We start from the raw sequence: 16,829 nt of genomic DNA, 5'->3' as shown, positions 1-16,829 counted from the left end.
AAGAGAACAATCCAAGAGTATGAGAGAGAGAAAGCAGACAGGATACATTCTACATTTATCCTTGACCATGTGACTTAAACCAAATGCGTGATTTCACATAGAGCAGCTGTTACTACACAGAGCCGTTGTTAACTGAGAAGATGCGCCAAAAATGAAGTGGATTTGCGCATCTTCTCTATTAACAACGGCTCTGTGTAGTAACAGCTGCTCTATGTGAAATCACGCACCTGATGGAATTAACTGCTGATTAGATAACCGGCTTTACTGACGAGATGCGCATAACGATCGGCCGATCGTAATCGGCACCCCTAATTATATACATCTAGCCAAGTTTCGTATGTAAGTTTCCCTTACAGTCAATGCGAGCGTCGCAAGACCGGAAATAAGTATGCACACACTCGTGTCGCTGAAGCTCACCGGCGCCATCTTGTGCACCTAGCCCAGTAGGTCTCAGCCAGCATTTCATAGCATTCTTGATTTTCCTTGTGTTCTTCTTACTTTCTGAACTTCCTCGAATTTGAATTGAGCTCATACTTCAGTGCTATTATTTAAAAAAAAAAAGAATAGTAATTCTTACCATTGAAAATTGTTTTGCAACTCTTGCTTCCACAGGTACAGTAGGCTGGGGCTGGGGAAGGGGAAGTGGATGAGGCTTGGGGTCAGGCTGACTCTGCTCCATGGCCTTCTTTGCTGTTTCAGTTCCACCACCTTTTGTGCTGGTCCAGAAGAGGGAGTGGGCTGCTTAAGACGACAAAAAAAAAAATGTAAAAAAATAAATAAATAATAATAACATAACTAAATATAACAATTCAGAAAGAAAACATTTCAGTAAATAATACTAACAAAAAATACTTGCTAAATTAATGATACCTTTGGAGTTTGAAAACAACAGATGCATTTCAGCACACCTCCAAGCAAGGTTGTTTGGCCACTAGACAGCATCTGAGATTTCTCAATCTGTAAGCATTATAACAAATGTAATGCACACTACAAGTGAGTCCCTTAAGAGAGCAAAATATACTTATAATTCATATATTTATTCATTATTTGATTTATTTTTTACGACACAAGTAACATTTATCTTATATATAATGTTACAACTGGTATCTCTGTTTAGAGGAGAAAGATACAAGACAGGAACATTTCTCAAAATACCTGCAACATTACATAAATGTCTATAAAAAAATTATAACTCACTCTGGTTTACACTTTTGTAAGCCATAACATAAAACCATTACATTACATTGTTCAAATGAATGGGACCAGGTAAATGTTTGTACTGAAGCCTGATGTGTTGTTTTCTTATGTAAATACATTAAACAAAGATACTTATAATGTTAGACTATTCAAGTCAACAAACAGTTAGGTGTTTTTTTTATTTTTCTATCATGCAAAGGTAACAAACACTCACCAACACTCACTTTTTCTGTCAAGCTAATCGTCAATGACCCTCGTCGCAGGTCACGATCTTCAGTAATTAATCTTTTTGACCTGTGACATGCTTATGTAATTCTTTCGTACAACTTTGGCACAGTTCGGCAACTTGATTGACACCTGTCTAGAAGAGCTGACCCCTCCACCTAGCGGTGGTACGCGAAAACGTGCCGTCGACATCCCCCGTTCTCTGATTAGTCAAATGTCAAGAATGTCAATGTAATGAATTGCGCTTTTTGATTGGCTGGAAATGTTAAGGCGCTTCGACGCCATTGGTCCAAATGTCATAGCACTTCGATGCGATTGGCTGTGCAGTTCGACATTGTCCAAGGGAAGGGAAAAAGAGGGAAGGAAGAAAAAGAGAAGGGGAAGAAGAGAAAGAAAAAATTAAGAAAAGAAACGCGCATTTATATTATACTGTTTTCTATTGCAGGTGCTCCCCTCGATCAGGTTCGAATCCAGCTAAAGACAACTTTTTTAATATTGTTAATTGCTTTAAATAAATGAAGTTTCAAGGTTAATTAAATGTACATATGTGCTTTGTTTGATATGGTTTTCATTAAATTTTAATACACCAATGGAAATGTGTTTTGTTATTATTAGTTATTTAGTAGTTGTTGTATTAATCTTTATTCTGATTAGGCATGTTATTATTTGTAGTTGTATTCATATTTATTTTAAGCATGTTATTAGCTGTAGTTTTATTGATATTAAATCAGATTCTTTTTTAAAGGTTACATTAATTCAAGACACCTTCAAATCTGTCATTTCTAATTAAAAAAAGGATGCTAAAATAGTCATTATTATGCTGAAAAATGACTGTGAAAAATGACAAAGTACAAATTATCTTTTTATAGGAGTACATTCTATTGTTCCAGTGTACTGATGAAATGTTTACTAAACTACAAATAAAAAAAGCAATAATTCTTTTTTTTACAGTTATGCCAACATAACAGTAATGAATATTAAACTAATAAAATGTTATATAAGTTTTCAAGAAACATTCAACTAAAAGGGAAATAAAAGGAAAATAAATGTAGAAATCAAAAAGCATTTCTCAGTTTGTTTATTTTTTTATTTTACAATTATGCTAACAGAACAGTAATGAATATTAAATTAAGTTTTCAAACAATAAATTAATAAGGTAAATAAAACAGTAAATAAAGTTTTAAAAAACAAGTAAGTTAAAGATAATAGGATTAAAAAAGCAGTAAATAAAGCGAAATAAAATAATGTTCAACACAAATATTAACAATAGTGAACTATGTTTAAACAACTATATACACACACAACAATAAATAAAAATATACAGTGTATATATTATTTGCGAACAAGTCTCCGCATTTCCTCTAACCACTGTTCTTTTGTAACGTTCTCAGTCTGTGGACAGTACACCTTGCCCCAGTACTGGCTATGTCCCGTTGCACTGGTTTTGAATAGTCCACACTTTCTGCAAGTGTTTGCCTTGTATGGTCTCTTGGGCATGGTTTGTGGATTGGCAGCTGGTTGTGAATTGGTGCCCTGCACAACTGTAGGCTGTAACAGTGGAATCCTATGGACCACTGACAGTCTTTGAACCATTTGCACAACCTGGAACACTGGCACACACTGAAGCATCAGCAAAAATATGGTTTTCTAGTATTAAAAAATATTTTTACAAGTTTAATAATTCGTACAGAATGGTACGTGGAATATTTCTTCATAGAATACTTTATAAATTATGCCACACCATCTCCTGGCCACACTCACTAAGATTTGCCTTTGCTGCAGCAATGTGAGAGCCAGTAAATCTTGGTTTGGCAAACTGTAAATGTGAGAAGAATGTGTTATAATAGCAAGAATTACTATTTATATTAATATTAATATTTTAAGTAAATGCAGTTTTTAAAAAAAACATTTCTAGATAAGAGGAATGATTTATTAGCAGTACTGACTCTTGAAATTACTACAAAGTATTTGCATGACAGAATAATTGTTAATATGTGTACGTCTATGTGGAATGTTACCTGAGATTGAGAAAGAAAAATAATGTAGCTTTAACACATGAGAAGTATTGAGAGAGATGCCATGAGGGACATGAGTCTAGCTCAGCGACCTTCAACCCAGGCAGAGCTCAGTTAGAGAGGAAGAGGACAATCCAGGAGTAAAGCCCAGAGATGAAAGAGAGAAAGCAGAGAGATTACATTCTACATTTATCCTTGACCATGTGACTTAAATCAAATCTGAGATATTCAAACCGACTGATCAGCAGACAACAGGTTCCCCCACTGTACAAGAGGGGTGACAACTGGTAGGTCTCAGCCAGCATCTCATAGCATTCTTGCTTTTTAATTTTTTCTTCTTCTTACGTTCTGAACTTCCTTGAATTTTAATTGAGCTCATACTTGAGTGGTATTATAAAAATAAAAAAAATAGTAATTCTTACCATTGAAAATTGTGTTGCAACTTTTGCTTCCACAGGTGCAGTAGGCTGGGGCAGGGGATGAGGCTGACTCTGCTCCAGGGCCTTCTATGCTGTTTCAGCAGCATGAGGTTCTTCCAACACCCTTTGTGCTGGTCAGTAGAGGCAGTGGGCTGCTTAAGATGAAAAAGAAAACCCATTTAAATACATAATTCAGAAAGAAACATTTTCAGTAAATATACTAATTATACTAATAAAAATACTTGCTATGTTAATGTTACCTTTGGAGTTTGAAAACCACAGATGCATTTCAGCACACCTCCAAGCAAGGTTGTTTGGCCTCGAGACAGCATCTGACATTTCTGTAAGCATTATAACAAATAAAATGCACAATACAAGTGAGTCTCTTAAGAGAGCATAAAAACTTCTTTAATTCATATATTTATTCATTCATTCCTTCGTTTTTAGGACACAAGTCACATTTATCTTATATATAATGTTACAACTGGTATCTCTGTTTAGAGGAGAAAGATACAAGAGAGGAACATTTCTCAAAATACCTGCAAAATTACATAAATCTCTATAAACAATTATGACACACTCTGGTTTACACTGTTGTAAGCCATAACATAACACAACCATCACATTGCATCGTTCAAATGAATGGGACCAGGTAAATGTTTGTTCTGAAGCCTGATGTGTTGTTCTCTTATGCAAATACATTAAACAAAGATACTAATAATGTTCAATGATGATTATTTTTTATTTTAATTTCTCAATCATGCAAAGGTAACAAACACTCACCCTTTGATAAATCTCGTACCACATTTTATGTCGAACTACGCGACAACGACCCATGTCATAGATCACGAACTTAAGTAATGAACCTTTTTTACTTCTGACATGCCCCCTGAGGATGATGTCATTCTTTCATACACCTCCGGCACGGTTCGGCAACTTGATTGACACCTGAGATAGGCAAGCCGATCCACCACCTGGGAACGGTCCAAAAAAAAGGTCCTTGAGAGAGATTTTGTGCCTCTTTGGGATGGCACCACGAGGCGTCGTTCTCTTGCAGAATGCAAGCATATTTCTGAACCTGCGACTTTAGGTATATTGCTGAGGTATATAGAGGCTTGATAGTACGTGCCGGAAGACCCGCCAAGGGAGCATAACAGTAGTCCAGTCTGGAGAAAAAAAAAGCTTGGACAAGGAGTTGTGTGGCCTGCTCTGATCGGAAGGGTTTAATCTTCCAAACATTGTATAAGGCAAATCTGCAGGACCGGGCCAGTGCAGCAATATGGCCTTTGAAACTTAACAAAACCTCAGGAGGACGCGGCTACGTGTTACAATGAATATGAGAGGGATGCTATTCCTGCCATCATGCAGAATTAGCCCAGCATGAACGCGGAACATCGACGTCATAGTATATCAAAGGATGGCACGGGCCTGCACGCAATGTTGCTGGATGAGATTTAGGGAATTTACCTGGAACCTCACAGTTTTCCACAAAACGTCATTTCACCTGCCCTGAAGAGAAGCTGTGGACTTTTGCCCCCATGAAACACAGGGAAACCCACACGGAAGGGGGCAGAGAACCTTACTCTTTCTCTCTAAGCCACCGGTGTCAAACTCAGTCCCTGGAAGGACGGAGACCTGCAGAGTTTAGATTCAAACCTAATTAAACACACCTGATCCAACTAATCACGCCCTTCAAGCTCATTTAAAAACTACATGCCTTGTGTGTTTGAGCAGGGTTTGAACAAAACTCTAAAGGGCTATGGCCGTAAAGGAATTTAGTTTGATACCTCTGGTCTAAGCACTCTCAGCTATCAAAAAAAAGTTCCACACTGCCTCGTGTGAGGCATCTCTTTAACCTGGCATACACATAACATACTAATATGCTTTTAATATCCAAATCCGTTAAAGGATTTTTAGGCTGTATTAATTAGGTAAACCGGAACCGGAAACACTTCACATAACACCGTACTTTCTACATCATTAGAAGAATATTTTTGTCTGTTTCTCTCTTGTTCCAAGGTTACCGTGGCCACAAGATCCAGTCTGTATCCAGATCAGAGGGTCACTGCAGTCACCCGGATCCAGTACGTATCCAGACCAGATGGTGGATCAGCACCTAGAAAGGACCTCTACTGCCCTGAAAGACAGCGGAGGCCAGGACAACTAGAGCCCCAGATACAGATCCCCTGTAAAGACCTTGTCTCAGAGGAGCACCAGGACAAGACCACAGGAAACAGATGATTCTTCTGCACAATCTGATTTTGCTGCAGCCTGGAATTGAACTAATGGTTTCGTCTGGTCAGAGGAGAACTGGCCCCCCAACTGAGCCTGGTTTCTCCCAATTTTTTTTTCTCCATTCTGTCACCAATGGAGTTTCGGTTCCTTGCCGCTGTCGCCTCTGGCTTGCTTAGTTGGGGACACTTCATCTACAGCGATATCATTGACTTGATTGCAAATAAATGCACAGACACTAATTAAACTGAACAGAGATGACATAACTGAATTCAATGATGAACTGCCTTTAACTATCATTTTGCATTATTGAGACACTGTTTTCCAAATGAATGTTGTTCAGTGCTTTGACGCAATGTATTTTGTTTAAAGCACTATATAAATAAAGGTGATTGATTGATTGATATAAAGCCCAAAGACGAATGGAAAGGGACTCCCACTAGGGTAGTGTGGTCAAGTGGTCTAATGTACTGTATTTAGGCTCCAGTCTCTATGGTGGCGTTGGTTGGAATCATACCGCTGCCATCAGTGGTTTTAATTGAGGCCGGGAAGCCCTCCTTGTACTCGATAATGGTCTGAAAATATTGCAAGAGAACACACCTTCCCTGGCAGCAGTCAGGCCCTTCAGGAACATCAGAGCCAAACAAGGAGCGTCATCCTCTCCCACATCCGATCGCCTGTTTGATAAGGCATGCTGTCTCAGTCCAGCTCCTGGGGAACTTCCTCTGTGGTTTACTGACTTCTTGTGGTTTTGTTGAAGACGATGTGAGTCAATCCTGTGCTGATCTGTTCCTTCAAACTTATCTCAGACTTGTTGTGACAGGGACATGGCCGCAAGCCCTACCTGCAAGGTATCAGGTTTGTTTTACGCAAACAGGATTAGACTGCAGCTTTTCATCAAAGTCAGCTCGGGGCGGCCTTTCCACTGGTCGAAGTGACCCGTGAAACTCAGGCAAACAAGGTAGCGTGGCCGAGCGGTCTAAGGCGCTGGATTAAGGCTCCAGTCTCTTCGGGGGCGTGGGTTTGAATCCCACCGCTGCCAGGAAAGCCTTTTGGAAGACTGCTGTGGCTTTGCAAAGTGATGCTGTGTGAACATCCGAATTGAGCTGCTTTTGCTTTCCTTGCTTTTTAGCCAAGTCAGCGCTGGAGGCCTGTCCCAGCCTCTGCTCCTTTCTAAAAGAGGCACCCAGTTGAAGTAGGGACACCAATAATTTACAATTATAGTGAAGTTACTTCAAAACAGGAAAAAGTACTTGAATATAATTTGAAATAGTGAAAAGTAATAAGTATCATAAAGGATGGTAACAGCCAATGTCACTCGTTGAAAGATTTTGGTGAAAAAATGTTTGGATTTTTTACTTTTTTGAGTATAACGGCTAATGCTCAGCTATCTGCCATTTTCAGAACAGTCCTAAGGGCCTTCATTAGTGCATTCAGGTGTGTTTTATAAGAGAAGGACATGCACTCTCCAGGAAGGGGTCCTCCAGGGGTAGTACTGCATAACCCTTCAAGAAGGAAGCCTCAACCTTGGAGAAATTCAAGACGTTATCTTGTGGCGAAGCTCGACAAGGAAAAAGTTGGTGGAATAGTGCCTGGGGTAAAGGGCATTATCTGGTAGCGTGGCCAAGAGGTTCTTTCTGTTTTTCCCCAGTCTCTTTAGGGGCGTGGTTTTGAATCCCACCGCTGCCAGGGGCTCCATTTCGGGAGACACTTTTTGCTGCCATGGCCGAATAAAGAGCTTTCCTTGGCCGCATTGGACATGTTTACTGAATAAGGTTTGTGGAGGCCGTCGCTTCTATTTCTGGATGGTATAAAGCCCAAAGACGAACAAAAGGGACTCCCACCAGGGTAGCGTGGCCAAGTGGTCTAATGTACTGTATTTAGGCTCCAGTCTCTATGGTGCCGTTGGTTGGAATCATACCGCTGCCATCAGTGGTTTAATTGAGGCCGGGAGGCCCTGCTTGTACTCGATAATGGTCTGAAAATATTGCGAGAGAACACACTTTCCCTGGCAGCAGTCAGGCCCTTCAGGAACATGAGAGTCAAACAAGAAGCCTCATCCTCTCCCACATCCGATCGCCTGTTTGATAAGGCATGCTGTCTCAGTCCTGCTCCTGGAGCACTGCACTTCCTCTGTGGTTTACTGACTTCTTGTGGTTTCGTTGAAGACGATTTGAGTCAATCTTGTGCTGATCTGTTCTTTCAAACTTATCTCAGACTTGTTGTGACAGGGACATAGCCGCAAGCCCTAACCTGCAAGGGATCAGGTTTGTTTTACGCAAACAGGATTAGACTGCAGCTTTTCATCAAAGTCAGCTCGGGGCGGCCTTTCCACTGGTCGAAGTGACCCGTGAAACGCAGGCAAACAAGGTAGCTTGGCCGAGCGGTCTAAGGCGCTGGATTAAGGCTCCAGTCTCTTCGGGGGCGTGGGTTCGAATCCCACCGCTGCCAGGAAAGCCTTTTGGAAGACTGCTGTGGCTTTGCAAAGTGATGCTGTGTGAACATCCGAATTGAGCTGCTTTTGCTTTCCTTGCTTTTTAGCCAAGTCAGCGCTGGAGGCCTGTCCCAGCCTCTGCTCCTTTCTAAAAGAGGCACCCAGTTGAAGTAGGGACACCAATAATTTACAATTATAGTGAAGTTACTTCAAAACAGGAAAAAGTACTTGAATATAATTTGAAATAGTGAAAAGTAATAAGTATCATAAAGGATGGTAACAGCCAATGTCACTCGTTGAAAGTTTTTGGTGAAAAAATGTTTAGATTTTTTACTTTTTTGAGTATAACGGCTAATGCTCAGCTATCTGCCATTTTCAGAACAGCCCTAAGGGCCTTCATTAGTGCATTCAGGTGTGTTTTATAAGAGAAGGACATGCACTCTCCAGGAAGGGGTCCTCCAGGGGTAGTACTGCATAACCCTTCAAGAAGGAAGCCTCAACCTTGGAGAAATTCAAGACGTTATCTTGTGGCGAAGCTCGACAAGGAAAAAGTTGGTGGAATAGTGCCTGGGGTAAAGGGCATTATCTGGTAGCGTGGCCAAGAGGTTCTTTCTGTTTTTCCCCAGTCTCTTTAGGGGCGTGGTTTTGAATCCCACCGCTGCCAGGGGCTCCATTTCGGGAGACACTTTTTGCTGCCATGGCCGAATAAAGAGCTTTCCTTGGCCGCATTGGACATGTTTACTGAATAAGGTTTGTGGAGGCCGTCGCTTCTATTTCTGGATGGTATAAAGCCCAAAGACGAACAAAAGGGACTCCCACCAGGGTAGCGTGGCCAAGTGGTCTAATGTACTGTATTTAGGCTCCAGTCTCTATGGTGCCGTTGGTTGGAATCATACCGCTGCCATCAGTGGTTTAATTGAGGCCGGGAGGCCCTGCTTGTACTCGATAATGGTCTGAAAATATTGCGAGAGAACACACTTTCCCTGGCAGCAGTCAGGCCCTTCAGGAACATGAGAGTCAAACAAGAAGCCTCATCCTCTCCCACATCCGATCGCCTGTTTGATAAGGCATGCTGTCTCAGTCCTGCTCCTGGGGCACTGCACTTCCTCTGTGGTTTACTGACTTCTTGTGGTTTCGTTGAAGACGATTTGAGTCAATCTTGTGCTGATCTGTTCTTTCAAACTTATCTCAGACTTGTTGTGACAGGGAACTAGCCGCAAGCCCTAACCTGCAAGGGATCAGGTTTGTTTTACGCAAACAGGATTAGACTGCAGCTTTTCATCAAAGTCAGCTCGGGGCGGCCTTTCCACTGGTCCAAGTGACCCGTGAAACGCAGGCAAACAAGGTAGCGTGGCCGAGCGGTCTAAGGCGCTGGATTAAGGCTCCAGTCTCTTCGGGGGTGTGGGTTCGAATCCCACCGCTGCCAGGAAAGCCTTTCGGAAGACTGCTGTGGCTTTGCAAAGTGATGCTGTGTGAACATCCGAATTGAGCTGCTTTTGCTTTCCTTGCTTTTTAGCCAAGTCAGCGCTGGAGGCCTGTCCCAGCCTCTGCTCCTTTCTAAAAGAGGCACCCAGTTAAAGTAGGGACACCAATAATTTACAATTATAGTGAAGTTACTTCAAAACAGGAAAAAGTACTTGAATATAATTTGAAATAGTGAAAAGTAATAAGTATCATAAAGGATGGTAACAGCCAATGTCACTCGTTGAAAGTTTTTGGTGAAAAAATGTTTGGATTTTTTACTTTATTGAGTATAACGGCTAATGCTCAGCTATCTGCCATGTTCAGAACAGCCCTAAGGGCCTTCATTAGTGCATTCAGGTGTGTTTTATAAGAGAAGGACATGCACTCTCCAGGAAGGGGTCCTCCAGGGGTAGTACTGCATAACCCTTCAAGAAGGAAGCCTCAACCTTGGAGAAATTCAAGACGTTATCTTGTGGCGAAGCTCGACAAGGAAAAAGTTGGTGGAATAGTGCCTGGGGTAAAGGGCATTATCTGGTAGCGTGGCCAAGAGGTTCTTTCTGTTTTTTCCCAGTCTCTTTAGGGGCGTGGTTTTGAATCCCACCGCTGCCAGGGGCTCCATTTCGGGAGACACTTTTTGCTGCCATGGCCGAATAAAGAGCTTTCCTTGGCCGCATTGGACATGTTTACTGAATAAGGTTTGTGGAGGCCGTCGCTTCTATTTCTGGATGGTATAAAGCCCAAAGACGAACAAAAGGGACTCCCACCAGGGTAGCGTGGCCAAGTGGTCTAATGTACTGTATTTAGGCTCCAGTCTCTATGGTGCCGTTGGTTGGAATCATACCGCTGCCATCAGTGGTTTAATTGAGGCCGGGAGGCCCTGCTTGTACTCGATAATGGTCTGAAAATATTGCGAGAGAACACACTTTCCCTGGCAGCAGTCAGGCCCTTCAGGAACATGAGAGTCAAACAAGAAGCCTCATCCTCTCCCACATCCGATCGCCTGTTTGATAAGGCATGCTGTCTCAGTCCTGCTCCTGGGGCACTGCACTTCCTCTGTGGTTTACTGACTTCTTGTGGTTTCGTTGAAGACGATTTGAGTCAATCTTGTGCTGATCTGTTCTTTCAAACTTATCTCAGACTTGTTGTGACAGGGAACTAGCCGCAAGCCCTAACCTGCAAGGGATCAGGTTTGTTTTACGCAAACAGGATTAGACTGCAGCTTTTCATCAAAGTCAGCTCGGGGCGGCCTTTCCACTGGTCCAAGTGACCCGTGAAACGCAGGCAAACAAGGTAGCGTGGCCGAGCGGTCTAAGGCGCTGGATTAAGGCTCCAGTCTCTTCGGGGGTGTGGGTTCGAATCCCACCGCTGCCAGGAAAGCCTTTCGGAAGACTGCTGTGGCTTTGCAAAGTGATGCTGTGTGAACATCCGAATTGAGCTGCTTTTGCTTTCCTTGCTTTTTAGCCAAGTCAGCGCTGGAGGCCTGTCCCAGCCTCTGCTCCTTTCTAAAAGAGGCACCCAGTTGAAGTAGGGACACCAATAATTTACAATTATAGTGAAGTTACTTCAAAACAGGAAAAAGTACTTGAATATAATTTGAAATAGTGAAAAGTAATAAGTATCATAAAGGATGGTAACAGCCAATGTCACTCGTTGAAAGTTTTTGGTGAAAAAATGTTTGGATTTTTTACTTTATTGAGTATAACGGCTAATGCTCAGCTATCTGCCATGTTCAGAACAGCCCTAAGGGCCTTCATTAGTGCATTCAGGTGTGTTTTATAAGAGAAGGACATGCACTCTCCAGGAAGGGGTCCTCCAGGGGTAGTACTGCATAACCCTTCAAGAAGGAAGCCTCAACCTTGGAGAAATTCAAGACGTTATCTTGTGGCGAAGCTCGACAAGGAAAAAGTTGGTGGAATAGTGCCTGGGGTAAAGGGCATTACCCGTTAGCGTGGCCAAGAGGTTCTTTCTGTTTTTCCCCAGTCTCTTTAGGGGCGTGGTTTTGAATCCCACCGCTGCCAGGGGCTCCATTTCGGGAGACACTTTTTGCTGCCATGGCCGAATAAAGAGCTTTCCTTGGCCGCATTGGACATGTTTACTGAATAAGGTTTGTGGAGGCCGTCGCTTCTATTTCTGGATGGTATAAAGCCCAAAGACGAACAAAAGGGACTCCCACCAGGGTAGCGTGGCCAAGTGGTCTAATGTACTGTATTTAGGCTCCAGTCTCTATGGTGCCGTTGGTTGGAATCATACCGCTGCAATCAGTGGTTTAATTGAGGCCGGGAGGCCCTGCTTGTACTCGATAATGGTCTGAAAATATTGCGAGAGAACACACTTTCCCTGGCAGCAGTCAGGCCCTTCAGGAACATGAGAGTCAAACAAGAAGCCTCATCCTCTCCCACATCCGATCGCCTGTTTGATAAGGCATGCTGTCTCAGTCCTGCTCCTGGGGCACTGCACTTCCTCTGTGGTTTACTGACTTCTTGTGGTTTCGTTGAAGACGATTTGAGTCAATCTTGTGCTGATCTGTTCTTTCAAACTTATCTCAGACTTGTTGTGACAGGGACATAGCCGCAAGCCCTAACCTGCAAGGGATCAGGTTTGTTTTACGCAAACAGGATTAGACTGCAGCTTTTCATCAAAGTCAGCTCGGGGCGGCCTTTCCACTGGTCGAAGTGACCCGTGAAACGCAGGCAAACAAGGTAGCGTGGCCGAGCGGTCTAAGGCGCTGGATTAAGGCTCCAGTCTCTTCGGGGGCGTGGGTTCGAATCCCACCGCTGCCAGGAAAGCCTTTCGGAAGACTGCTGTGGCTTTGCAAAGTGATGCTGTGTGAACATCCGAATTTGATCTGCTTTTGCTTTCCTTGCTTTTTAGCCAAGTCAGCGCTGGAGGCCTGTCCCAGCCTCTGCTCCTTTCTAAAAGAGGCACCCAGTTGAAGTAGGGACACCAATAATTTACAATTATAGTGAAGTTACTTCAAAACAGGAAAAAGTACTTGAATATAATTTGAAATAGTGAAAAGTAATAAGTATCATAAAGGATGGTAACAGCCAATGTCACTCGTTGAAAGTTTTTGGTGAAAAAATGTTTGGATTTTTTACTTTATTGAGTATAACGGCTAATGCTCAGCTATCTGCCATATTCAGAAGAGCCCTAAGGGCCTTCATTAGTGCATTCAGGTGTGTTTTATAAGAGAAGGACATGCACTCTCCAGGAAGGGGTCCTCCAGGGGTAGTACTGCATAACCCTTCAAGAAGGAAGCCTCAACCTTGGAGAAATTCAAGACGTTATCTTGTGGCGAAGCTCGACAAGGAAAAAGTTGGTGGAATAGTGCCTGGGGTAAAGGGCATTATCTGGTAGCGTGGCCAAGAGGTTCTTTCTGTTTTTCCCCAGTCTCTTTAGGGGCGTGGTTTTGAATCCCACCGCTGCCAGGGGCTCCATTTCGGGAGACACTTTTTGCTGCCATGGCCGAATAAAGAGCTTTCCTTGGCCGCATTGGACATGTTTACTGAATAAGGTTTGTGGAGGCCGTCGCTTCTATTTCTGGATGGTATAAAGCCCAAAGACGAACAAAAGGGACTCCCACCAGGGTAGCGTGGCCAAGTGGTCTAATGTACTGTATTTAGGCTCCAGTCTCTATGGTGCCGTTGGTTGGAATCATACCGCTGCCATCAGTGGTTTAATTGAGGCCGGGAGGCCCTGCTTGTACTCGATAATGGTCTGAAAATATTGCGAGAGAACACACTTTCCCTGGCAGCAGTCAGGCCCTTCAGGAACATGAGAGTCAAACAAGAAGCCTCATCCTCTCCCACATCCGATCGCCTGTTTGATAAGGCATGCTGTCTCAGTCCTGCTCCTGGAGCACTGCACTTCCTCTGTGGTTTACTGACTTCTTGTGGTTTCGTTGAAGACGATTTGAGTCAATCTTGTGCTGATCTGTTCTTTCAAACTTATCTCAGACTTGTTGTGACAGGGACATAGCCGCAAGCCCTAACCTGCAAGGGATCAGGTTTGTTTTACGCAAACAGGATTAGACTGCAGCTTTTCATCAAAGTCAGCTCGGGGCGGCCTTTCCACTGGTCGAAGTGACCCGTGAAACGCAGGCAAACAAGGTAGCTTGGCCGAGCGGTCTAAGGCGCTGGATTAAGGCTCCAGTCTCTTCGGGGGCGTGGGTTCGAATCCCACCGCTGCCAGGAAAGCCTTTTGGAAGACTGCTGTGGCTTTGCAAAGTGATGCTGTGTGAACATCTGAATTGAGCTGCTTTTGCTTTCCTTGCTTTTTAGCCAAGTCAGCGCTGGAGGCCTGTCCCAGCCTCTGCTCCTTTCTAAAAGAGGCACCCAGTTGAAGTAGGGACACCAATAATTTACAATTATAGTGAAGTTACTTCAAAACAGGAAAAAGTACTTGAATATAATTTGAAATAGTGAAAAGTAATAAGTATCATAAAGGATGGTAACAGCCAATGTCACTCGTTGAAAGTTTTTGGTGAAAAAATGTTTAGATTTTTTACTTTTTTGAGTATAACGGCTAATGCTCAGCTATCTGCCATTTTCAGAACAGCCCTAAGGGCCTTCATTAGTGCATTCAGGTGTGTTTTATAAGAGAAGGACATGCACTCTCCAGGAAGGGGTCCTCCAGGGGTAGTACTGCATAACCCTTCAAGAAGGAAGCCTCAACCTTGGAGAAATTCAAGACGTTATCTTGTGGCGAAGCTCGACAAGGAAAAAGTTGGTGGAATAGTGCCTGGGGTAAAGGGCATTATCTGGTAGCGTGGCCAAGAGGTTCTTTCTGTTTTTCCCCAGTCTCTTTAGGGGCGTGGTTTTGAATCCCACCGCTGCCAGGGGCTCCATTTCGGGAGACACTTTTTGCTGCCATGGCCGAATAAAGAGCTTTCCTTGGCCGCATTGGACATGTTTACTGAATAAGGTTTGTGGAGGCCGTCGCTTCTATTTCTGGATGGTATAAAGCCCAAAGACGAACAAAAGGGACTCCCACCAGGGTAGCGTGGCCAAGTGGTCTAATGTACTGTATTTAGGCTCCAGTCTCTATGGTGCCGTTGGTTGGAATCATACCGCTGCCATCAGTGGTTTAATTGAGGCCGGGAGGCCCTGCTTGTACTCGATAATGGTCTGAAAATATTGCGAGAGAACACACTTTCCCTGGCAGCAGTCAGGCCCTTCAGGAACATGAGAGTCAAACAAGAAGCCTCATCCTCTCCCACATCCGATCGCCTGTTTGATAAGGCATGCTGTCTCAGTCCTGCTCCTGGGGCACTGCACTTCCTCTGTGGTTTACTGACTTCTTGTGGTTTCGTTGAAGACGATTTGAGTCAATCTTGTGCTGATCTGTTCTTTCAAACTTATCTCAGACTTGTTGTGACAGGGAACTAGCCGCAAGCCCTAACCTGCAAGGGATCAGGTTTGTTTTACGCAAACAGGATTAGACTGCAGCTTTTCATCAAAGTCAGCTCGGGGCGGCCTTTCCACTGGTCCAAGTGACCCGTGAAACGCAGGCAAACAAGGTAGCGTGGCCGAGCGGTCTAAGGCGCTGGATTAAGGCTCCAGTCTCTTCGGGGGTGTGGGTTTGAATCCCACCGCTGGCAGGAAAGCCTTTCGGAAGACTGCTGTGGCTTTGCAAAGTGATGCTGTGTGAACATCCGAATTGAGCTGCTTTTGCTTTCCTTGCTTTTTAGCCAAGTCAGCGCTGGAGGCCTGTCCCAGCCTCTGCTCCTTTCTAAAAGAGGCACCCAGTTGAAGTAGGGACACCAATAATTTACAATTATAGTGAAGTTACTTCAAAACAGGAAAAAGTACTTGAATATAATTTGAAATAGTGAAAAGTAATAAGTATCATAAAGGATGGTAACAGGCAATGTCACTCGTTGAAAGTTTTTGGTGAAAAAATGTTTGGATTTTTTACTTTATTGAGTATAACGGCTAATGCTCAGCTATCTGCCATGTTCAGAACAGCCCTAAGGGCCTTCATTAGTGCATTCAGGTGTGTTTTATAAGAGAAGGACATGCACTCTCCAGGAAGGGGTCCTCCAGGGGTAGTACTGCATAACCCTTCAAGAAGGAAGCCTCAACCTTGGAGAAATTCAAGACGTTATCTTGTGGCGAAGCTCGACAAGGAAAAAGTTGGTGGAATAGTGCCTGGGGTAAAGGGCATTATCTGGTAGCGTGGCCAAGAGGTTCTTTCTGTTTTTTCCCAGTCTCTTTAGGGGCGTGGTTTTGAATCCCACCGCTGCCAGGGGCTCCATTTCGGGAGACACTTTTTGCTGCCATGGCCGAATAAAGAGCTTTCCTTGGCCGCATTGGACATGTTTACTGAATAAGGTTTGTGGAGGCCGTCGCTTCTATTTCTGGATGGTATAAAGCCCAAAGACGAACAAAAGGGACTCCCACCAGGGTAGCGTGGCCAAGTGGTCTAATGTACTGTATTTAGGCTCCAGTCTCTATGGTGCCGTTGGTTGGAATCATACCGCTGCCATCAGTGGTTTAATTGAGGCCGGGAGGCCCTGCTTGTACTCGATAATGGTCTGAAAATATTGCGAGAGAACACACTTTCCCTGGCAGCAGTCAGGCCCTTCAGGAACATGAGAGTCAAACAAGAAGCCTCATCCTCTCCCACATCCGATCGCCTGTTTGATAAGGCATGCTGTCTCAGTCCTGCTCCTGGGGCACTGCACTTCCTCTGTGGTTTACTGACTTCTTGTGGTTTCGTTGAAGACGATTTGAGTCAATCTTGTGCTGATCTGTTCTTTCAAACTTATCTCAGACTTGTTGTGACAGGGAACTAGCCGCAAGCCCTAACCTGCAAGGGATCAGGTTTGTTTTACGCAAACAG

At 43.6% G+C, this 16,829-nt stretch overlaps 6 non-coding genes across 6 annotated transcripts; all 6 read left to right on the top strand.

The window, feature by feature from the left end:
• Nucleotides 1-7,048: 7,048 nt before the first annotated feature.
• trnal-aag (transfer RNA leucine (anticodon AAG)) lies at nt 7,049-7,130 on the top strand. The gene has a single exon. It is a non-coding gene; the product is annotated as a tRNA-Leu (tRNA).
• Nucleotides 7,131-8,457: 1,327 nt separating this feature from the next.
• Nucleotides 8,458-8,539, top strand: trnal-aag (transfer RNA leucine (anticodon AAG)). Its single transcript has one exon. It is a non-coding gene; the product is annotated as a tRNA-Leu (tRNA).
• Nucleotides 8,540-9,866: 1,327 nt separating this feature from the next.
• On the top strand, nt 9,867-9,948 carry trnal-aag (transfer RNA leucine (anticodon AAG)). The gene has a single exon. It is a non-coding gene; the product is annotated as a tRNA-Leu (tRNA).
• Nucleotides 9,949-11,275: 1,327 nt separating this feature from the next.
• Nucleotides 11,276-11,357, top strand: trnal-aag (transfer RNA leucine (anticodon AAG)). Its single transcript has one exon. It is a non-coding gene; the product is annotated as a tRNA-Leu (tRNA).
• A 1,327-nt stretch (nt 11,358-12,684) lies between these two features.
• On the top strand, nt 12,685-12,766 carry trnal-aag (transfer RNA leucine (anticodon AAG)). Its single transcript has one exon. It is a non-coding gene; the product is annotated as a tRNA-Leu (tRNA).
• Nucleotides 12,767-14,094: 1,328 nt separating this feature from the next.
• On the top strand, nt 14,095-14,176 carry trnal-aag (transfer RNA leucine (anticodon AAG)). Its single transcript has one exon. It is a non-coding gene; the product is annotated as a tRNA-Leu (tRNA).
• The last annotated feature ends 2,653 nt before the right edge of the window (nt 14,177-16,829 follow it).

The sequence above is a fragment of the Carassius gibelio genome, chromosome A4 (genome assembly GCF_023724105.1).
Source record: "Carassius gibelio isolate Cgi1373 ecotype wild population from Czech Republic chromosome A4, carGib1.2-hapl.c, whole genome shotgun sequence".
In the NCBI taxonomy this organism is placed as follows: domain Eukaryota; kingdom Metazoa; phylum Chordata; class Actinopteri; order Cypriniformes; family Cyprinidae; genus Carassius; species Carassius gibelio.
This window is presented reverse-complemented; position numbering and strand designations above follow the sequence as displayed.